Source organism: Neomonachus schauinslandi, chromosome 16, assembly GCF_002201575.2.
Source record: "Neomonachus schauinslandi chromosome 16, ASM220157v2, whole genome shotgun sequence".
In the NCBI taxonomy this organism is placed as follows: domain Eukaryota; kingdom Metazoa; phylum Chordata; class Mammalia; order Carnivora; family Phocidae; genus Neomonachus; species Neomonachus schauinslandi.
The window spans coordinates 15,151,332-15,165,653 of NC_058418.1; the positions used below are offsets into that span (position 1 = coordinate 15,151,332).

At 40.1% G+C, this 14,322-nt stretch overlaps 1 protein-coding gene and 1 long non-coding RNA gene across 2 annotated transcripts in view; both read right to left on the reverse strand.

The window, feature by feature from the left end:
* Nucleotides 1–14,322, reverse strand: part of LOC110590109 (zinc finger protein 14 homolog) — a 525,303-nt gene that overhangs the window by 119,393 nt on the left and 391,588 nt on the right. The gene's annotated exons all lie outside the window — the stretch shown is intronic.
* On the reverse strand, nucleotides 3,337–10,221 carry LOC110590175. The gene is made up of 3 exons (XR_002480938.1): nucleotides 10,183–10,221; nucleotides 9,968–10,039; nucleotides 3,337–3,382 (listed from the first exon to the last, which is right to left on the reverse strand). It is a non-coding gene; the product is annotated as an uncharacterized LOC110590175 (long non-coding RNA).

Genomic DNA, 14,322 nt, shown 5'->3' on the forward strand with positions numbered 1-14,322 from the left:
CTACTTACATTTCTTCATAACTTAATCATTTCACAATATTTGGGTTTTTTTTTTTAAAGATTTTATTTATTTGAGAGTGAGAATGAGATAGAGCGAGAGCATGAGAGGGGGGAGGGTCAGAGGGAGAAGCAGACCCCCAGCCGAGCAGGGAGCCCGATGTGGGACTTGATCCCGGGACTCCAGGATCATGACCTGAGCCGAAGGCAGTCGCTTAACCAACTGAGCCACCCAGGCGCCCATTTCACGATATTTGTTAATCCATTTGCTTATTTGTGTATTGTATGACTTCCCTACTACAATGTAAACTTCATGAAAAGAGAACAATGGAGAAATATATATATATAAAAGATGAACCAGAAATGAATTAGATCCAAAATACAGGTAAAATGGTTGCCATTATGAAGTTTCCCCCCACTGAAATGACAGGGAGATAGAGTGAAGAAACAAGCGGTAAGTGGAAGTATAGATGAAATTTCTTTGCTGGCTCATGCTGAGATCTAAGTTTTCTTCCCAGGTCTCAGGTTTTCTCTTCATTATCAACATCTATGGGGTGTGTTACCTTCCCAACCAGCAGGCTGTGCCTGCAGACACAGATAACCACGCATCTCTGCCTGCTTAGCACTTACTCACCTAGGCTCCTTCTTCTTCTCTCATCCCTCACAACCGTCCAGGGTTCTTTCCCTTGCTCTAGTAGGGTAACCACATCTGGCTTAGAAATGGAACATCCTGCTTGAAAAAACATAATGGTACATAATAAAGAAAGAATTAACTTGATAGAGCCTTCAGAACAAAGAGGAGTAATGGGATTGAAAAACATTCATATTAGTGTTACTTCAGGATCACAAAGAATAAAAAGAACAGAGGAGTAGGAACATTGTCTTATTTTAATTTAAACTCATACAGAGTCTCTTTCTTGAGAGGAAGTAATGATTTTGGGTTTTTTTTTTTTTTTTTTTTTTTTTTTTTGAGGAAGTAATGATTTGAGAACACTGGTTTCAAATCCTGCCTCTACCACCTGGGTTGCTATGGCCTCAGTTTTCTCAGCTGTAAAAAGGAGGTATTATGTCTATCCATTGGACTGCTGTGAGGTTTGATTTTATAAATGTTAAGTGCTTGGATGAGTGCTTAGTACATAGTAAACACTATATATATACTTATTAGATACTTTTATTAGGTATTTTGCTATTTTGCTAAAAGGAAAATAGTTTCTAACCAGGATATACATCTAATATTAAATGCAAAATTCATGTATTTTAAACTTTTAATCATAAATCAATTAAAAGGTAGTATGTCTGCTGCGGTAAATTCAATGTGTCCACTTGAGTTTTAACAAACTGTTGATTCAACCCAGCAACATATACGTTGTATAAGCTTTTTAAATAGATATGTGGAGCCAGACACCTCTATAGTCTTCCTACTCACATTGCAAGTAAACTAACAGATAATACGCCATGTATAGCAATAAGAAACCAGATTTCTTTAACAATGGTTTTGCTGTGAGTGTCTAATAATTTATATCTAGCTGTCATTAAAGAGGAGCAATTACAGAAAAGGTACAGAAAGACATAAAGGTCACTGGATTATGGGGGAAGCTAAAGGTGCTATTTAATTGCTTAATAGCTATAAGGTGCCTATTCCCAACTACAAAGCAGATATTCAGCTAATTTCTAGAAAGACAGCCGTGAAATTCAGCCCTGTGAATTTCTAAATTATATGACACAGATAAGCTTACCCACTGACACCAAGTTGCTATAGTTCTCTAATATCACATCTCTGTATAAATTCCTCTGATATGAGTTCAGGCATTCCCACTCTTCCTGAGAAAAGTCTACAGCCACATCTCTGAACATCACCAAATGCTGAAATGACAAACCCATGTATTATTTCTAAAATTATTTATTTCTCTTCAAGGGCCAATATTTAAGCTTTGCATGCCACATACGATCTGTTTCATATCCTTCCCTTTTCCCTTCCTTTTTAAAACAATTCTTTCAAAACATAATTAACTCAAAGGCTGGAAAAAACAGGCCAAGGGACGAATCTGGCTCACAAGCTGTAGTTTGCCAACCACTGCTAAAGAAAAAACTTCCTGTGTACCATGGAATACCTAATTTTACTTATTTCTAGGTATGTTCACATAATCAGAATTTCACAATTAACTGAAATAGTGTTCATAAGAACACTGCTCGCAAAGGGCCTAAGTGGGCCCATAAAAAAATTCTCAATAAATGTGCTTTATTCTAACCTCTTTTCCTTTAAGGATTAGGAAAAAAAAAAAAAAAAACTGATGGATTTCTTTTACTCCAAATGAACCATAAAATCTGTTTTTAAAAAATAGTTTGTATAAAATTAAAGAATTTCTTCCAGACCTGACTTCATCACTATATCATTAGCATTTTTCTTTATTATAACAAATACTTTACTGAATATTTTTAATTTACTAAAAAATAGTCCATTTGTGTTAGACTTAGGAATGATTACATTTAGGTATTTCTATACTTTTAAATATATTAAGTTACATTTAGAATTCAGGTTACACAAAATCTCTGAAGCTGCAATGTCCAATATGCTGGCTTAGACACGTGATGACTGAGCACTTAAATTGTGGCTAGTCCAAATTTAGATGTGCTGTAATTCAAAAATACATACCAGATATAAAAAACTTTAGAAAGAAAAAAAAAGTAAAACATCTCAATAATTTCCATATTGATTACACTTTGAAACGATAACATTTTGGGTATATATATATGTGCTATATTGAGTTAAATAAAACATTAAAACTAACTGCATGTTATTTTTTACTTTTTTAATGTTACTACGAAAAAGTTCCAGATTATGTAAGTGCCTTGCGTATTATTCTACACTTTTTATGAGACTTACATGCTGCCTACTGCCTTTAAGAAGGCACTAATTCTATATTTTAAATATGCAACTTCTAGAAAATTTTTAATTACATAGGTAACTCACATTATAATTCTTTTAGACGGTGTTGCTCTAAGAGCCTCAGATCAAACAATTCCCTCTAGGGACTTTACTTCTATTTTATCTCTGCTCTAGACAAAGACTGAACACACAGTCAATACACTGAGTAATTTGGTCAATAGACACATGGACATGGGTAGAAAAGAGTGAGGTACATGGGGGCCTGGGCTGCCTGGTTCCATCCCTTACTAGAATGGGAAAGACTGGGGAGAAGCTGTCGGATGGGGTTCTGTTAGGAAGTTTCAGGATATCTAACGAGAGTTGTCATATAACCTGAAAAAAATTACAGCCCTTCAAACAGAAACACCAACTTACATGAGCCATGATTTTAGATTGTAAAAACTGGTCAGTTTTCCTCAAAGGTCATTTGCTGGAGAAGTAGAGTCCACAGAAGCTAGAGCTGGGGGAAGAAGATAAAGCCATAAGAACGAAATTGCCTCCGAACTCCCAAATTTTAAAATGTCACACTACTTCTCCCTTCCTACACTCCTCCCCCCTCCAACACACAGACAGAGGTAGGAGGTAGTTTAGAAAAAATATATGTTCTCCTCAAAACCACAGGAAAATCAGTTGCACAAGGACAGACACAGAGCAGAGACTTGCATGGAAGCTCATGTCCAGACACTTTAGCAGGAGGGTTTCCAGTGAGTCCCCTACCCCAGCGAGGCTGAGCTGGACCTGAGCATGGGCTGCCCAGGCCTGTCCTGAGCAGATCCATCTCCCTCCATTCCCACTTTCCCAGCTGAGAAGTGGTTGTTACATCATCTGACCCAGAACTTCTTTCTAAGACTCAGGAATGTGGCTGGCCTCCCTAAACCTGAAAACAGAAAATACTATCGATAAGAATTTCCCAAACTTTGCTAGATCCTGGAATTGCCTGCAGATCTTTAAAATATACTGATACCTGGCTCCCATCCCCCAAACATTTTTATTTCATTAGTACAGAGTGTGACCTGAGAATCACGATTTTTTTTTTTTAAAGATTTTATTTATTTATTTGAGACAGAGAGAATGAGAGAGAGAGAGCACATGAGAGGGGGGAGGGTCAGAGGGAGAAGCAGGCTCCCTGCGGAGCAGGGAGCCCGATGCGGGACTCGATCCAGGGACTCCAGGATCATGACCTGAGCCGAAGGCAGTCACTTAACCAACTGAGCCACCCAGGCGCCCCGAGAATCACGATTTTAAATCCCCCTCAGATTTTATAAAATTTCTGACAGGTCATCATAAGGGGCAACAAAGTTTGGTAATTAAACTTTGTGTACATCAGAATCACCTGGAGGGCTTATTAAAAGTTTGCAGGGCCTCACTCTTAGAGTTTGGCATTTCATAGAGGTTTGGAGTTGGGCTTGAGAATTTGCAGTTCTAAAAAGTTCCCAAGTGATACTTGATGTTGCTGGTCGAAATGACACAATTTGAGAACTACCTGCATAGACCACGCTAGCAGCCTTTATCATGGAAAAACTATACTTGCACACTGGGATCCCTTCTTGGGGGAAGGGTGAACTACCACCCTCAGAGCTCACCAGTCACCATTTGCCTGTTCAGAATCATCAGTACTGCCTGCACAATCTCAGTTATCAACCCATCTTTCTTGGTACTCAGGCTGGAAGAAGTGAATTCGTGAAACCTGAGCATGACTAACTCTCTAGAAAGTAGAAATAACTCATTAGTTAAAACTCACTAGTAACTGGGTGCCTGGGTGGCTCAGTTGGTTAAGCGACTGCTTTCGGCTCGGGTCATGATCCTGGAGTCCCGGGATCGAGTCCTGCATCAGGCTCCCTGCCCGGCAGGGAATCTGCTTCTCCCTCTCCCGCTCCCCCCTCTTGTGCTCTTGCTCTCTCTCACTCTCTCTCTCAAATAAATAAATAAAATCTTTAAAAAAAAAAAAAAAACTCACTAGTAACTAAGGAAATGCATATTAAAGGAACTGGATTGACAGATTTGAAAAACTGATAATACTTCTTATTACTAAGGTTGTACAGAAATGGACACTCATGGTATGTTGTAGAAAGAATGAAAAAATGTTGGAAGGTGTTTGTAATGGGACAAAAAAAGCTAGAAAGAACCTAAATATCCTTTAGCAGGTTAAATAAATTATCGTGTATTCACACAATGGCACTAAAAACCACTAAAAATGGGGGTGTCTGGCTGGCTCAGTTGGAAGAGCATGTGACTCTTAATCTCAAGGTCATGAGTTCAAGCCCCACATTGAATGTAGAGGTTACTAAAAAAATAAACATTAAAAAAAGTAACTTTTTAGGGCGCCTGGGTGGCTCAGTTGGTTAAGCGACTGCTTTCGGCTCAGGTCATGATCCTGGAGTCCCTGGATCGAGTCCCGCATAGGGCTCCCTGCTCGGCAGGGAGCCTGCTTCTCCCTCTGACCCTCCCCCCTCTCATGTGCTCTCTCTCTCTCATTCTCTCTGTCTCAAATAAATAAATAAAATCTTTAAAAAAATAAAAAAAATTTAAAAATAACTTTTTAATTAAAAAAACACTAAAAATGACGGTAAAATTCTTATTTGATGTCGTGGAAAGATGGTCACTACAGATTGCTGGGAGAAGGTAGGTTAGGAAATAGTTGTGTACTGTGATTGTATGTTTGACAGGAAAACTACATACATACACATACATGTATACGGAGGTTTATGAAACAGTCTGTGAATGGAGTTAGAATAAAATTTTATTGTATTACCTTGATGATGATATCCCAGGTGATCTTTATCTTGTTCTCTAAAAGTTTATATCACTTATACCTGGACATAAATTTAAAATAGCTCTGCAAGGGAATATTATATTACAAAAAGCCCCGAAAGTTCCATCCTTGCTATCCTTTCCCTAGCTTCCAAATCTAGAGACCCACCTCTCTTAGCTATTTCTTTTGGTATTTAAACTCCATACATTTAGCATGCTGATATTACTACTTCTGAATTTTTAGTTTTAGTCATTCTTTGCTGAGGTTAAAATAATTTTGTTTTTTGTAAGCTTAGTTTTCTAGGAAATTATCATTAATTCATTCCTCAAACTCTCACCCAAATAAAGGATCAGGAGGATGAATGAAGCTTTTGGCATAAAATAGCACAGTGGTCTATTTCATACTGTAAGAATCCTTCGGAAATTCAGCCAAACACTTCAGAGTATCACCTGTAACCCACCTGGTAAAAATCAATGCCGTATTCCTTAGTGTTCCTCTCTCTGAAATCCTACATGACCATGAAGTGAAAAGTAAGGTAAGTAATATCACACAGAAAGCCTGTCAAAGGAATTGCTCAGGCAGTTTGAATATTACTGCCCAATAGCTGATTTCTTAAATGATTTATAAAACATCCATAAAATACTGAATACTAAAGTAATTATGAATTGCTAAGTTCTAGAAAACAGTTAAGGAATAGAAAGTATTCAAGATACACTGAAAGAAAAAAAAATCAGTTTATAAAACAATATATAATTAGTTGTTTTAAATCATTAATGTGAAATGGACATCAGTAGATGGGGGGAAAATCTCATATTTCAATTCTGACATTTTAAAATTAATTTTAAATTATAATTAAGTCTCCCAATTTAAATGCCATTTCTATCGTAAGAATTATAATTACTTGGAAGATTTCTCAAACAAGAAGGGGACTGCTGGGATTTTGCCTTTCTCCATACATCCATGATTATAAAATCCATGAGGATACTGAATGTCTCTTTTAAACTAATAACTAGAGGTCTTGATTTCTTTTAAATTTTCAGTTAGGGTTATCCCATTATTCAGAAATAAAACCACATACAAAAATACATATACTTGTAGAAATATTTTGGGAAAATATGCTACAAATATTAATAGTGATTATTTTGGGATGTTGAGACAATGGATAATTTTAATTTCTTCTCTTTTAGGTCCCTTAGTTACTTATTATTTCACAAGCCTGCATTAACTCCAAGAAATATTGTTTTAAAAAGCCATTCCCATTAAAAAGAATTTTTTAATGAGTTGGGAGAATGGGGTACCTTGTAGTCATTAAGAAAATTGTGATTAAATAGGCCTACATAAGTGGTAACAACCAGGAAATCAATGTACCTGAAAAAATAATTCCTACCAATTCTTGAATATTGTATCTCATCAACACCTGAGATCCTTCTGTGAAGGATCACAGTGCTTTTCCAAAGTGATTACGAGACAGAAAACAAAATGCTTATTTAAGAGCAGCTGCTCAATAACTTGAGCTTAACCCTCCTGGGCTCCAGTGAAAACACCAGTTATTAAATCCTTGCAATGCATCTTATAAATTGTGTTCAAGATACATATGTAATTTAACAATTCCTTTTTTTTTAAATTTTATTATGTTATGTTAATCACCATACATTACATCATTAGTTTTTAATGTAGTGTTCCACGATTCATTGTTTGCGTATAACACCCAGTGCTCCATTCAATATGTGCCGCCCTCTTTAATACCCATCACCAGGCTAACCCATCCCCCCACCTCCCTCCCCTCTAGAACCCTCAGTTTTTTCTCAGAGTCCATAGTCTCTCATGGTTCTGTAACTTAACAATTTCTTAAAGATTTTTATTCATAATAAATATTTCTCAATATTACATTATATACATACATATTTTCCTGATGACTAACTAAATTACTAATAAACATAATTTTTAGTATTGCATAACATTCCATCACCTGTGTGATTAAGTAACTCACATTCCATCCATGTGATGGAATGTGAGTTACTTAATCATTTCCATATTGCTGGATACTACTTTTATAAAAGATTATCCCAAAAGTCATTCCTAGTTATCCCAGACTTTTATTCTACACTTGTAAGAATCAATCTTGTTGGGTCTTACACAACTTTGATAATATCATGAAATGATAGACTTCCTCCCCACCAAATTACCCGCTGACAAATATATACAACAATCTTGTATATAATCTTAGATTTTTGTTGTCCTGAAAACCCATAACAGAGTCCAAAGACTTCATGTTAAGAATCCCTCTTTTGGGGCGCCTGGGTGGCTCAGTTGGTTAAGCGACTGCCTTCGGCTCAGGTCATGATCCTGGAGTCCTGGGATCGAGTCCCGCATCGGGCTCCCTGCTCAGCGGGGAGTCTGCTTCTCCCTCTGACCCTATCCCCTCTCATGCTGTTTCTCTCTCTCTCTCTCTCTAATTAATAAATAAATAAATAAATAAATAAATAAATAAAAGAATCCCTCTTTTGGGGGGTACCTGGGTGGCTCAGTGGGTTAAGCATCTGATTTTGGCTCAGGTCATGGTCTCAGGGTCCTGGGATAGAGCACCCCCCATCTTGCCACCCCCACACTCCACACTCAGGGGGAGTCGTCTTCTCCCACTGCCCCCCATCCCACACCCTTCCCCACTCGTGCACGCTCTCTGTCTAATAAATAAATACAATCTTTTTTTTTTTTAAAGATTGTATTTATTTATTCGACAGAGAGAGACACAGCGAGAGCAGGAACCAAGCAGGGGGAAGTGGGAGAGGGAGGAGCAGACTTCCCACTGAGCAGGGAGCCTGATGCGGGGCTCGATCCCAGGACCCTGGGACCATGACCTGAGCCGAAGGCAGACGTTTAACCATCTGAGCCACCCAGGAGCCCCAATAAATACAATCTTTAAAAAAAAAAAGAATCCCTCTTTTGGTTCATTCGAGTGTCTGATTCATTTTCCTGCTTGCAAGCATCCATCCTAATTAATCTCACATTTTCATTACTTTTGGGAATACAGAAAGCTGATAGGGAATGACTAAAAATCATCATTTAAAACCAATAGCTAATATTAGTTAAGCACTGTTTTTTTTTAAGATTTTATTTATTTATTTGAGACAGAGAGAATGAGAGACAGAGAGCATGAGAGGGAAGAGGGTCAGAGGGAGAAGCAGACTCCCCGCCGAGCAGGGAGCCCGACGCGGGACTCGATCCCGGGACTCCAGGATCACGACCTGAGCCGAAGGCAGTCGCCTAATCAACTGAGCCACCCAGGCGCCCAGTTAAGCACTCTTCTAATGGGCCAGGTAGTCCTCTAAGAGCTTAACAGATATTAATTCAGGTAATCTTTAAAACCACACTGTGAGGTATATACTATTGTAATTCTGAATTTACAGATAAAGAAACTGGGACCAGAAATATTGCTCAAACTCACTCAGATTTAAGTGGCAGGCAGGATTCAAATTCCTTTAATCTACGTTCAAAATTCTTAAACACCTTATATACCTCAGTCTATTGAAAAACATACCCCAAACAAACTAATGGTACAAACTTTCAATCATAGAGTAAGTTCTTAAGACCTAATGTACAGCACGGTTACTGTATTATATACAGTAATTATATACAATATTATATACTTGAAATTTGAAATTTAAGAGTAGATCGTAACTTTTCTCACCACACACAAAAGGAACTATGAGGTGTTGGATGTTAATTGGTCTGATTGTGGTAATCATTCCATTCCACAATGTATACATATACTGAAACATCCTGTTGTACACCTTAAATATATACCATTTTGTATTTATCAAAAATAAGCAAAACAAACTCATGCTACCAAACCTTTAACCACATCTGGCTGGTACCAAAAATTCCCAATCACGGAGTTCCTTGGAAAAAAATCCCCATCCCTATTCTGGAATCACTGAAGGTATCTAAACAAACCCTAAACTACTCCTTAACAAACCACAGTCGAAAACAAAGCATGAACACTGACTTCCAAACGGGGTATTACCATAATCAGAATCCTTAAGAAAAAGTGCTCACAAAGCAACTGAATATATAGCATACGATTAACTAACTGTTGAACTGCATTAAATGGACACTAGCGAGTGTTACCTATTAATTAGGTCCCCCGCCGTTAACTACGTAGGGAAATCTTGAGGCCCAAATCAATGAATAGACCATTCTTAAGCAGCACATTCCAAGGGAAGAAAATCAAAAAGCCCAGTGTTCTGAAAATCAAATGCATTTCACGGAAACAAAGAAGCAGCACAAACTCACACAGAACCTGGCTTTCCGAGGCGCGGCAGCGATTCGTTTCACTTCAAAGGCCTTCTCTGGAGACGGGCCGGGCTGGGGAAGCAAATAGTGTTCATTACACCCCCGGCTTTTCTTGATCGGTTAGAAACCACCCTCCATGCCCCGTGACCCTCGCTAACCACCGCAGGCATGCACAAACGGAAACGAGAGACAAACGAGGAAAGGTTTGCAGTCACCCGTGTCCAGGTTCGCAGCTCTGGGTACGCTGTAGTTCGGACATCGTTACTGCTCACCCCGTGGGACGGCCCACTGCGTCTTCCTCTGTCCAGTGGGTCCTCCGGACCTCAGAGGTCAGCCCTGAATCTAGCTCCAGCGTTTTGCAGCGGACCTTTTTTCTGGGGCTCCACCTCCAACTGCCCTCTGCGGCCGGGCCTTGGTGGTCGAGGAGAAGACCGAGGTGCGTACGACCGCAGGGTCTCGCACTGCATAATAGGCCGCGCCCACAAACCGGGCCCCGCACCGTTATTGCCGCACGAGTTTAAACCCACCCCGTCCGGGTCTCCAAACTCGGGAGGAATCGCCTAGTAGGCCGAGGCCCCAGGACCCACCCCCGCTCCGGTCCGCAGAATCTGGCCCTTCCCGTACACGTTTCCTTCAGAAAAGCCGCGACCACAGCAGAGCCTGGCTCCACGTACTCGCCCTGCCACCGGCTCTGAAAACCCCCGAGCCCTCAAGTCTGCGGGTTTCCAGCGCGCCTACCGCGGCCCGAGTGCGCAGGCGCGCAGGGGGCGGGGGCAAGTGCCTCGGTTCTTCAGGAAGGGCTGGCGGGGGAGAATGGGGCCAGGTCCTCCGCTAGCCGACCGAGTGGAGAAGCAGAGTTCCGGCAGGGCCAGGGTTCCTCAGGCCTGTAAAGGTGACCCTGTGAGCGACCCGTGCTACCGAGGATAATCCAAGCCTGCTCCCTTGTTAGAACTGTAGTCCAAAATCACAAAAGCTGTGTATTCTGGCTTTTCTCTTTTGGCTCTTGGCTCCGCCGCCCCGTTTGAGCCGCGAACACCGCCCTCGAGCGCCGAGCGTTGAGGCTCCGGGGAGTTGCCGATTCTGTCCAGAGTACGCAGGCGCGCGAGGATGGGGGGCGAACCCGGGACTCTACTGAGGTGGGGGAGGCTCTTGGGGCCACAACCGCTGGGGGCTGGGGGATAGGGCGAAGGGTAAGGGGCACCGTAAGAGAGGTTGGATTCTCGCGCCCGGCTTGGGGACTGTTCAGATCTTCATTTAGGCTTGAAGCGATGACCCTGACTGGTATCAGTGCTCCGCTCATGGTTCACGTGGCGTTTCCTGAGGTACTGGCGTGGTGCCTCGAGTGCCTGAGCGGGTGATCGAAGACTGCAGTGGTTGTGTTTTTTCCTGCTTGGAGCTGTTTCCCTGCATATGTGCCATTCTTTGGATGCAGGACTAGGGAGGCACCACAGAGAACACTGTGTGTGATTATGCCTGACTGTGATGCCAGCTTTAGGGATCTCGGATGTCTCTGTGGTTTGTGGCATTAAAAAAATGAAAGTCAGCGGAGTAAATCGGAAGATCTAATTGGCTTTGTTTGACTATTGTGAGTTGGGCAGCATCCCTACTAATAAATAGACATCCCCAGGAGTTTTACAGAATGGGAAGTTTTAGAGGCAGGATGGTGGGGCAAGGAAATTATTAGCAAAAGAAAAGAAAGGGTTGGTACCGGCCAGGTCATCTTTTTGAGGGAAGGGAATAGGCAAGAGTCTTATTTTGCAGATTACCTGATCAGGAAATTTTAGATGGACTGTTCAAAGGTCACATTTCTGGGAGTGGTTGAAACTGCAATTGCTAATTAATTAAAATTGTTAATCTTGATATGTTCTATGGGGGGTAAGTGACTCCATTTGGGGCCTGTTTCTTTTATAACTGTGAAGTACCTCAAATTGTGTGTATCATTGAAGGTGACTGTGCTGTGAAGGAAACCAGAGTATGTCACTCCAATATATACCTTTTTGACATAAAAATTATTTTGAACTGAAGGCAATTTATAAGCATGAAAGTCAGGAAAGCTCTCTCTGCCTTCCCCCATTTCTGCCTAAAGGAAGGGTATACATTCTCCTTTATTGGAGACAACTCTAGACTCTTAGCTCATAGATGGCACCAAAAAGAATCTGCAAATAAACCTTCACTAGTTTCCTTTCACAGATTGCCACCCTTGGGAGCCTAAAACTGCTTTAATTTATCCTATCATTTCTCTACAAACTTATTATTTGTTGATTGCTAAGCCACCACTTTTGAGTTACTCTTGTTTTCTCCCATATGACATGTGCACACATGTTAATAAATTGTCTTCTGTTAATCTTTCTTTTTTGTTACAGAGCCCCAGCTGAAAACCCAAAATGGGTAGAGGTAAAATTTTTTTCTCTCCTGTAGCCCTAGTGTGTGTTATTTCTGGCTTGGTTTTGATAGGCCTGCACTTCTGCTTCTTACTTTCCATGGAAATTATGTTTGTGGGTGTAGGGGAGCAGAATTTTCCACCCAAAATATGTCTCTTTAGCGTAAGGATTATTTTAGGCTGATTATTTTTAAGAAACTGCAAACACAGGAGAAGCTCTAAAACTGAGTAGAAGTTTTTTTTTTTTTTTAAGATTTTATTTATTTATTTGACAGAGAGATAGAGAGCACAAGTAGGCAGAGCAGCAGGCAGAGGGAGAGGGAGAAGCAGGCTCTTCGCTGAGCAGGAAGCCCAATGCAGGGCTGGATGCCAGCACCCTGGGATCATGACCTGAGCCAAAGGCAGCCACTCAACCGACTGAGCCACCCAGGCGCCCCTAGAAGTTACTTTTTGTAAGAAACATTTAGATTTAGGGTGCCTGGGTGGCTTAGTCGTTAAGCAGCTGCCTTCTACTCAGGTCATGATCCTGGAGTCCAGGATCAAGTCCCACATCAGGCCTCTGCTCAGCAGGGAGTCTGCTTCTCCCTCTGACCCTCATCCCACTTGTGCGCTCTCTCTCAAATAAATAAAATCTTAAAAAAAGAAAGAAAGAAAGAAACATTTACATTTATAAGGGAAATATCCAATTGTAAGGGTGTTTCCCTCACTACCAAGAAGAGGTACCTAAATCTGTTATCAATGTTATCAATGGAGAAAGCATGAACTTAAATCTATATAACAACCTTATCCTTGTTTATTATGCTTTTCCTGGTAACCTCCCATAACTGACCCTCCATCCGCAGCATCTTCTTTTGTCTTTAGCTGAAGATGGTAATTAAGGTAATTTGGCCATTTGGGGGAGTCACTCAGTTTTCCCTTATATACAGGAAGTATACATGTTATTAAACATTTATCTCCTGTTAATCTATCTCATGTCAATTTAATTCTTAGACCAGCCAGAAGAATCTTGTAAGGCAAAGGAAAATTTTTCCTCCCCAGCATGGATCACTATGTTACTAGGTGTTGGGATTTTGATGGTCGGAATCTTGGCCATTAAGTGTGCCTTCAAGAATATGGTGCTATGGCATTTAAGTGAGTAAAATAATTATAGGCAAAAAAATATTGGAAAGGAAGAGGTAAGATTATTGTTGTTATTTTTGAGTGATAAGATTGTAGGAGTATGTAATCGGGAAGTTGAAATTAATAGGACTTCATAAAACAAAAGGAGGGCACTTTATTGTCTCTTATAGCAGCTGCACTTGCAATATTCATCTGTAGATTAGGTTTTTTTAGTTTAGGTTTTTGGTTTTGGTTTTTGATTTTTTTTTACCTGTACCTAGATGAAATCTTGGATGAATTCAATGATGTTTTTCAATCAGTCTTGGATAATACAAGTTTCTTTGAACACTTTTAGCTAAAAGATCAGTTTTATTTTAGTAGTTAAAAATGTCTTTAGTAATAAAAATGTCCAGTGTAATAATCAAGATTTCATTTAAAGCAAAAAAACTTCCATCTTTTTCTTTCTCCTGAACCACATCCAAATATGGTTATATCTCAATTATTGTGGTATTTATATAATATGTGGTATTTATATAATAATGTAAATTATTTTATATTCAAAACCAAGTAGATTTTCTAGATATTTTTTTTCCTTTTTTTTTTTTTTAAGATTTTATTTATTTATCTGACAGAGAGAGACACAGCAAGAGAGGGAACACAAGCAGGGGGAGTGGGAGAGGGAGAAGCAGGCTTCCCCCTGAGCAGGGAGCACAGTGCGGGGCTCAATCCCAGGACCTGGGATCATGACCTGAGCCGAAGGCAGACACTTAACGACTGAGCCACCCAGGCGCCTCGATATTTTTTCTTTATTGAGGATTTAATTAGTTTTCTTTGTACCTGTTCTTAAATTTTAGAGATGTTCCACAGATAAATGTTC